General features: G+C 41.3%; 1 pseudogene; it reads left to right on the plus strand.

Annotated features, from left to right (window-relative positions):
* The first annotated feature begins 595 nt into the window (after positions 1-595).
* Positions 596-713, plus strand: LOC124557537 (annotated as a pseudogene).
* The last annotated feature ends 8,564 nt before the right edge of the window (positions 714-9,277 follow it).

A 9,277-nucleotide genomic window follows, 5' to 3' on the forward strand; every position in this document is an offset into this window, starting at 1 on the left:
TATTCTTTCGCATGTTTCTTTGATCCAGCCTGCAAAGTTTGTTCTAAACGCAAAAGCAGGATCGTAAATATCAAGTTAATTATCTGAAATTAGGCTTTACCATCATTCTTTTGAATATTGAGGGTGGACCACAAGGTTTTCTTTGTTTGGAGACTTTAGCCAACGATACCCTGAAACGTATAAAACTAGAGATATCTGCAGACAAAACGTCCACACCATATAAGTGCAAACCCTTGAAGTTTTAAGCGTCACGAGCGACAATTAAAAGAAAATGTCAGATTCCTCAGAAAATAGGGATCAAATCGTAAGAATGCCTAAACGTCCCTAAAGGTATCCTACTTAATTGCAAAATCCAAATCACCACACATTATTCGAAGGAAATTACTTCTTCCCCCGGCCGTCAAAATGTGCGAAATCATGCGTGGAGAAAGGTTTGACGAGAGCCTAAGTCGACGTTACTGTCAGCTGATGCGATAGCTACTGGCATAAAAAATCAGTTACTACTACGTCTTCATGATAGCCCTAAATTGGCCCTAAAACTTGATGACAGTAGTGATATCGGAAACATTTGTCAGCTTGTTACTTTTTTTTGTTAGGCAACGGCCTTGCCGCAGTGGATACACCGGTTCCCGTCAGATCACCGAAGTTAAGCGCTGTTTGGCGTGGCCGGCACTTGGATGGGTGACCATCAGGGTCGCCATGTGCTGTTGCCATTTACGGGGTGCACTGAACCTCTTGATGCCAATTGAGGAGCTATTCGACTGAATAGTAGCGGCCCCGGTCAAAGAATACCATCGTAACGACCGGGAGAGCGGTGTGCTGACCACACGCCCCTCCTATCTGCATCCTCAGTGAGGATGACAGGGCGGTCGGATGGTCCCGATGGGCCACTTGTGGCCTGAAGACGGAGTGCTTTACTTTTGTTTGTTACTGGTATGAAAATTCTCGTAGATTTTGTTTTGTAAAGCTCTGGAAAGGTGGGCTACAGGTGCAGATATTTTCTTTCTTGTGAATTCTTTTTTTGTTGGCCAGTTGTGTTGGTACATGTTCCGATGGGGCGACAGCTTTTACTGGAAATGAAAAGGAATTCATGGTAGGAGTTTGTGCCGTTTCTTCTTATATGTAAAATTCGTACATTGGATGATACACATGGAGGTAGTACAACAAGTCAATAAAGTGCTGAACTGTGCAGTTAGTGTTGTAAGTTTTTTGAAAGCATAAACTTTAAACAGTAGGCTATTTTTCATTCTTTGCGAGGAGGTATGCTCTACTCATGATTCACTTCTATTGCACAAGGAGATACCTTGGTTGTCTTCTGATAAAGTTGCTCGACGGGTGGGTAACTGAAGCGCGAACTTCGTCTTTTCCTATCGAGTCCTACATTTTCTGGACGAAAAATGGCTTCTGATGTTGTGCTACCTGACTGACGTGCATGAGAAACTTCCGTACCACTTCAGCACCGAAATAGTAATATCATCTTCCTAAGCGCCAAAGAGTGTGCGTTTAAGAGAGAACTTGGACTTTGGAAATCACAGGTGGAGAAGGGTAACTGCGAGATGTTTTCTTGTCTGTGTGGTGTGATAAAGGCATGTAAGTTTGATTTACATGAAATTATTAGAATTGGCGTAGTGCATCTCGAAAACTTTCGTCAACATATTAGAGGATAAATTTCCAGAACTTTCATCTAAGTATGACGGGACCCACAGTCCGTCCGATACGATCATAACAGACCACCTGACCTGTCAACAGTAGAACAGAAGGAGCTAACGAAACACTCAAGAGTCAGAACACTTCGAAATGAATTTAAATCGATGGCTCTTGAAAAGTTTTTTGTGCGGACTTTGAATGAATGTCCCAGTTTAACAAGGACAGTGGACGCGTTATTACTCTTCGTATCAATTTAATTGTGTGAGTAACTATTTTCCGCGGTAGCATTAATCAAGACAAAACAAAGGTCTTAATTGGAGCTGTAGGGGATCTGCAAGTTGCTCTTTCAAAGATCTAGCCAGGACTGAATTTACATTCTTCACAAATTCAAGCACACGCGTCACATTAAAAGTACAAATGTAAGAAAATTTCCAAATGTTGAAACTTGTGCGTTTTTACTCTCATTTATTACGATTTTGGATGATCAGTTTGAATATAACAGTCTTTAAATAGGTATTAATGTTGACTATTGTTCTATCATCATCCGTATGTCGTGATTTTTCAAACATTATAACATTAGAAATGAATTAAAAACAAGATAGATGGAAACAATTAAATTTCAACCAGGTGATCAATTTGTGAACTAATTTGTAAAATATGTCGTGAAATACACATATTTGCTCAGTTCCAGTGACTGCACACACAGCTGTGGTTAGTTATAGACTAGTAGTTGTTGAGTCACCACATCTGACTACTACAAATGCATGATTTTTTTTTTTTAAAGTTTAGCTCGACGTGCTCGAAGAGACTCTCTAATTTCTATTATCATTGCTGTAACTGATAGTTCAAATAATTAGAAATATACAGATATCGTGATCCGTTTTAGTGCCAAGTATGAGAAGTGGTGAGAATGGAAAGAAAAATAGGGGGAGGGGGGTTAATTGCTTTATCTTACAGATGAGGGCACAACGTCAAAAGTTTGAGAGCCCCTGTTTTAGATGATGGGATAATGATGCACTAAGTGTCCAAAGTTTCTGGACATACGCCACTAGGTGTTACAAATAATCAATTCTTGTAGTTTAGGATGCTCAGTGCATTCTTATGTTAGTATGTTAGGATTTAGCCTACAGAGTTTCATTGAAAAATAGGTTTTGTTTCATTTGAGCTCCAAACTCCATGGACAATAGTTAATGGATTTTTCGAACAAGTTATCCGTCACTATGATCTAGTTCATCTCAAAGTCAGATCAGGAGTTTCAGAAAGCCAAACAGCACGAAAATCCAAATGATGATGACCTGATCCTTGTTTTGTGGACAAGCACACTATCATCCTTCGATTATCGTCAAACGGGAATAGTCCATTAGTAGTCATCCATAGCTTGAGTTTGAAATTTTTCTCTTTTGATTCATTCATGATGTTGCTAATCTATTGTCGACAAGAAGCTATGTTTAACAACTTCTTAGAACAATGGGCACTTTTAAAATGCTGTGTAAAATGGAATTAATTTGTGACGTGATTAATGAGGAGGGCGAGTTGAAGACAGCTTTGTTGGGAGCAGTCCAGGATAGTTCTGTGTTTTTTAAAGATCCCAATAATTTCAAAAGTTCTGCACACTACACGTATGTGACCATTAAGGTGGCTTGATCAGGTAGAAATTTATGTCAGTTGTGAACAAGACTTTAGGCGTGACGATCGTATATGTGTTTGTTGGTCTGCGTGGCTGTGTCGCGAGTAATTCAGTTTTAAAATGGAATCTGAAACCGATTTCGGTCGGATTACACGTAGTGACCAGCGTTCCTACATCAGAAACAAATCCCTATGTGAAAAGAAACCAACGAAAATTTGCAACGGTCCGAGAGAGGTGTGTGGAAATAGTGTAGTGGATTGTAGCGCAGTATCACGGTGGTCTGCTCATTTGCGTGAAGGTCGGGTAAGCATCGAAGACAACGCAAGAAGTGGAAGGCCATCAGCTGCAACAGAATACACAGACTGCACACCTTAGGTTATTGTTAATGAAATTTTGAGAGAGGATCAACGAAAAACATTAGAAGAAATTGCCTATGAAGCCAGAATGCCTGTCTCCGCAGTTTACAGAATGATAACTGAAAAGTTAAACGTGAGAAAAGTTGCTGCCAGATGGGTTCCGTATCGTCTGAGTGAAGAGCACAAGCTGGTCACAAAGACTCACAGAAGAATTGCTTCAACGTGGTCGAACAGAAGGAGAACAGTTTTTGAAAAAGATTTTTACACCTGAAAAACTGGATACAAGATTTTGAGCCAGAACTGAAGTCTCAGTCGTCGCAGTGGGAAAGTTGCGACTCGCCCGGAATAATTCCGCCGTCAACAATCAAAGGTGAAACTGATGATGATCTTTAACAGGCGCATGCTACAAGCTGTTTGTGCAAAATATTTTGCTCTCGAAAATTCGTCGAACAAGACCTTACCTACTTGCAGCTGGTGTGCCCATTCTGCACGATAATGCAAGACCGCATGTTTCTGTGCCAGTGAGAGAAACGCTCGAGAACTATGGATGGGGAATGGTCCCTCACTCGTCCTACAGTCCTGATATGAGCCCACTGTATATTGATTTGTTTCCCAAACTGAAGGAATCACTCCGTGCAAAACGTTTTGGTGCAGTTGATACAGCTTCTCCTGTGAGATGACCCAAGTAATCAGACATCTCAACAATGAAGGTGACCTATCAGGAATACGAAGTTGCCAAAACGTTGGGAAGCTGTCTTAAGCAAGAATGGAGATTATATTGAAGGCCTGTAAAGATATTTTGTAAAATAAATTATTTTCTTCAGTTCTGCCTTACACTGTGCAGAATGTTTGAAATGACCTTCGTACAAGACTTCAGTGGGACATTTTTTGAATACTGCTCCAATGATTTTGGCTCGTATGAAGCACACTTCACTACAAAAGACGAGGGAATTCTGAGGTTCTCTACTAGGATCACAACAAGTTGGTATTTCCCGTACGAAAGTGCACCGGAATATTGAGAAAGTATGACTGAAATCCCCGAAAGAAATGTGACAAAGTCCTTATAAATTTTAGGGATGAGAATTCGAGGCAGAAAGTGTATCCTATCTGCTGTTCCTATCCTGTAACTCAAGTAGACATCAACAGGGAAAGGTGAGATACATTAGCGTGCATACGGAGGCATAAAACCATTTTAATCTCGCACCATCCACGAATGGAACAAGGCAGCAGATGACAATATGGGAAGAGCTTCTCTCCGCCAAACAGTGTTTAGTGACTTACAGAGTTCTGTGTGGTTATGACGTGTGGAAGAACGTTTTTTAAATTAGTACCTCTTACCGGCGAAGAGCGCGGCAGTGTGGGTTATGTTACTGGACTAGGCAGAAGTGACGGCAGGAGCGAGAGGTGTCGGCGCGCGGGTGAGCAGCAGCGGCAGCAACAGGACCAGGGTCAGCGGCCGGCGACCGCCGCGCCGGCTCGCGGCCAGCTGCGTGGCAGCGGTAGCGGTAGCTGTAGTGGCAGCGGTGGTGGCCCTTGGCCTTCGCGGCTGCCAGCTGGCCTTGTTTCACGCCGCCACCATTTCACCAACTTTCGTCGCGCTGGCAGGGTGGGCGCGCGCGCCCGCGACGCTACTCCGTCGCCTGCCTGTCGCAACCACGCCGGGGCGGCACCTGTACGATTCTCGGCATGCACTTGTGAATCTGACGATCGCCCCACACCGGCACACCTTACTTTTCCACTGTTACAATAAAATAAGGCAGAACGGAAAGATAACATTCCATCGGAATTTATAAAATCATTGGTTGTAATGGCAACCAAACGGCTATTCAAGTTGGTGTGTAGAACCTTGGGAGAGCCAGGCCTAACAAAACTGTACCATCTAGTGAGCAAGATCTATGAGACAGGCGAAATACCCTCAAGCTTCAAGAAGAATATAATAATTCCAATCCCAAAGAAAGCAGGTGTTGACAGATGTGAAAATTACCGAACTATCAGTTTAATAAGCCACAGCTGCAAAATACTAACACCAATTCTTTACAGACGAGTGGAGAAACTGGTAGAAGCCGACCTCGGGGAAGATCAGTTTGGATTCCGTAGAAATGTTGGAACACGTGAAGAAACTCATCTTAGAAGAAAGATTAAGGAAAGGCAAACCTAAGTTTATAGCATTTGTAGACTTAGAGAAAGCTTTTGACGATGTTGACTGGAATACTCTCTTTCAAATTCTGAAGGTGGCAGGGGTAAAATCAGGGAGCGAAAGGTTATTTACAATTTGTACAGAAACCAGATGGCAATTATAAGAGTCGAGGGGCATGAAAGGCAAGAAGTGATTAGGAAGGGAGTGAGACATGGTTGTAGCCTATCTCCTATGTTATTCAATCTGTATACTGAGCAAACAGTAAAGGAAACAAAAGAAAAATTCGAAGTAGGAATTAAAACCCATGGAGAAGAAATAAAAACTTTCAGGTTCGCCGATGACATTGTAATTCAGTCAGAGACAGCAAAGGACTTGGAAGAGCAGCTGAACGGAATGGACAGTGTCTTGAAAGAAGGATATAAGATGAACATCAACAGAAGCAAAACGAGGATATTGGAATGTAGTCGAATTAAATCGGCGGATGTTGTGGGAATTAGATTAGGAAATGAGAGGCTTAAAGTAGTAAATGAGTTTTGCTGTTTGGGGAGCAAAATAACTGATGATGGTCGAAGTAGAGAGGGTATGAAATGTAGACTAGCAATGGCAAGGAAAGCATTTCTGAAGAAGAGAAATGTGTTAACATCGAGCATAGATTTAAGTGTCAGGAAGTTTTTTCTGAAAGTATTTGTATGGAGTGTAGCCATGCATGGAAGTGAAACATGGACGATAAATAGTTTGGACAAGAAGAGAATAGAAGCTTTCGAAATGTGGTGCTACAGAAGAATGCTGAAGATTAGATGGGTAGATCACATAACTAATGAGGAGGTATTGAATAGAATTGGAGAGAAGAGAAATTTGTGACACACCTTGACTAGAAGATGGGATCGGTTGGTAGGGCATATTCTGAGGCATCAAGGGATCACCAATTTAGTATTGGAGGGCAGCGTGGAGGGTAAAAATCGTAGAGGGAGACCTAGAGATGAATACACTAAACAGATTCAGAAGGATGTAGATTGCAGTAGGTACTGGGAGAGGCAGAAGCTTGCATAGGATAGAGTAGCATGGAGAGCTGCATCAAACCAGTCTCTGGACTGAAGACTACAACAACAACCGTCACAATTTTAGAAAAATGTCATTCACACAGTTCCGAAGACAATAGAACCAAGTAAGTGCGAGAACAAATGACAAGAGTAATATACAGAAGAATGGAAAAGAAAATTGAGAATATGTTAGACGACCATCACTTTGGTTTTAGGAAACGTAATGACACCAGAAGGGCAGTTCTGACGTTGCGCTTGATAATCGAAGCAAGACTGAAGAAAAATCAAGACACTTTCATGGGATTTGTCGACCTGGAAGAAGCGTTCGGCAATGTAAAATGGAGCAGGTGTTCTAAGTCCTAGGAAAAATAGCAGTAAGCTATAGTGAACGACGGATAATGTGCTATATGTACAAATGCCAGGGAGGGCGAAATAAGATTCGAAGACCAAGAACAAAGTGTTCGTATTAAGAAGGGTGTAAGACAGGGATGCAGTCTCTCGCTGCTACTCTTCAACTCTATACATTGAAGAAGCAATGATGGAAACCAAGCAAAGGTTCAAGGGTGGGATTAACATTGCTGATGCCATCCTCAGGGAACGTGAAAAGGATTTAAAAAATCTGTTGAGCGGTATGATCAGTGTAATGAGAAAAGAAAATTGATTTCTAGCAAAAATGAGAATAGCCAGTAGCGTAACATCGAAATTGATGATCACGAGGTAGATGAAGTAAACGAATTCTGCTACCTTGGAAGCAAATTAATTCATGACGGACGAAGCAAGGCGGGCGTAAAATTTATCAGTTCAAGACATAAAATCTGAAAATGATTCCGTAATTTTACAGGTCCGTCTTGATTACACAAACTTTTACACTTCATTATTAAGGGTTTCGGCTACTGCCATCTTCAGATCTGTTACAAACAAAAACAGCGTGTAACAAACTAAGTTCAGTTTGCTGACGCTAAATCTGTAAAAATTCTGGTGCTACATAAGAAAGATAAAAAGTGTTTACATGATTAACAGCCATGTGTACCAGCCATGCGTACCATAAAATTTTCTGATGTAGTATCAATGTCAAGCTAAACATGTAGGTACATAGTAAATGCTGGTGATAATCAGAATGCGTGTGGTAATTATATAAGGAAACTGAGGCCACCTGAGGGCACTATAGCTAGGGTACATGATTAACCAGTATCGCAAATGTAATGGTTAAAATGCGGTAGGCGCAGTCTTTAATTAAAATTACTTCACATGGAAAAACGAGCGTCTGACAATAAAACATGTACTGACATACTATACGTGGAATTGGATCCATATATAAAATCCACATAAAAAGTGCAAATACTAATAATGTGAAGCTCCTAGCCTGGCAAGGTAAAACAAATCAAATGGTTCAAATGGCTCTGAGCACTATGGGACTTAACTTCTGAGGTCATCAGTCCCCTAGAACTTAGAACTACTTAAACCTAACTAACCTAAGGACATCACACACACCCATACCCGAGGCAGGATTCGAACCTGTGACCGTAGCGGTCGCGCGGCTCCAGACTGTAGCGCCTAGAACCGCTCGTTCATCCCGGCCGGCAAGGTAAAACATAAAATTGTATAAAAGCAAGTATAAAAAGTATAAGATTAAAAATCTGTAAAATAAAATCTTCCAGCCTGACATATCAATTACCGTAAACGTAATTATAAGGTAATTAACGAAGCAGTGACTATTAATTAAAAGTTAAAAAATCGATAATACATCCCGAATGTGGTCTCAATGGCGGCACGTCGTGGCTTCTCTGTTCTCTGTATGACTTTCTTTTTTTACTGCGGCGGAACTTGCGGAGGAAGGCCCAGCCTCCTATATAAACATATGTATTCAGAAACCTACTAGTTTGAGCAGCGTTGAGCGCCCAACGGATATTGCGTGCGGACGTATGCGCCGGCGGATGTTGTGGGAATTAGATTAGGAAATGAGAGGCTTAAAGTAGTAAATGAGTTTTGCTATTTGGGGAGCAAAATAACTGATGATGGTCGAAGTAGAGAATATATAAAATGTAGACTGGCAATGGCAAGGAAAGCTTTTCTGAGGAAGGGAAATTTGTTAATATTGAGTATAGATTTAAGTGTCAGAATGTCGTTTCATAAAGTATTTGTATGGAGTGTAGCCATGTATGGAAGTGAAACATGGACGATAAAAAGTTTAGACAAGAAGAGAATAGAAGCTTTCGAAATGTGGTGCTAGAGAAGAATGCTGAAGATTAGATGGGTAGATCACATAACTAATGAGGAGGTATTGAATAGAATTGGAGAGAAGAGAAATTTGTGGCACAACTTGACTAGAAGAAGGGATCGGTTGGTAGGGCATATTCTGAGGCATCAAGGGATCACCAATTTAGTATTGGAGGGCAGCGTGGAGGGTAAAAATCGTAGAGGGAGACCAAGAGATGAATACACCAAACAGATTCAGATGGATGTAGGTTGC

This window comes from Schistocerca americana, chromosome 1 (assembly GCF_021461395.2).
Source record: "Schistocerca americana isolate TAMUIC-IGC-003095 chromosome 1, iqSchAmer2.1, whole genome shotgun sequence".
In the NCBI taxonomy this organism is placed as follows: domain Eukaryota; kingdom Metazoa; phylum Arthropoda; class Insecta; order Orthoptera; family Acrididae; genus Schistocerca; species Schistocerca americana.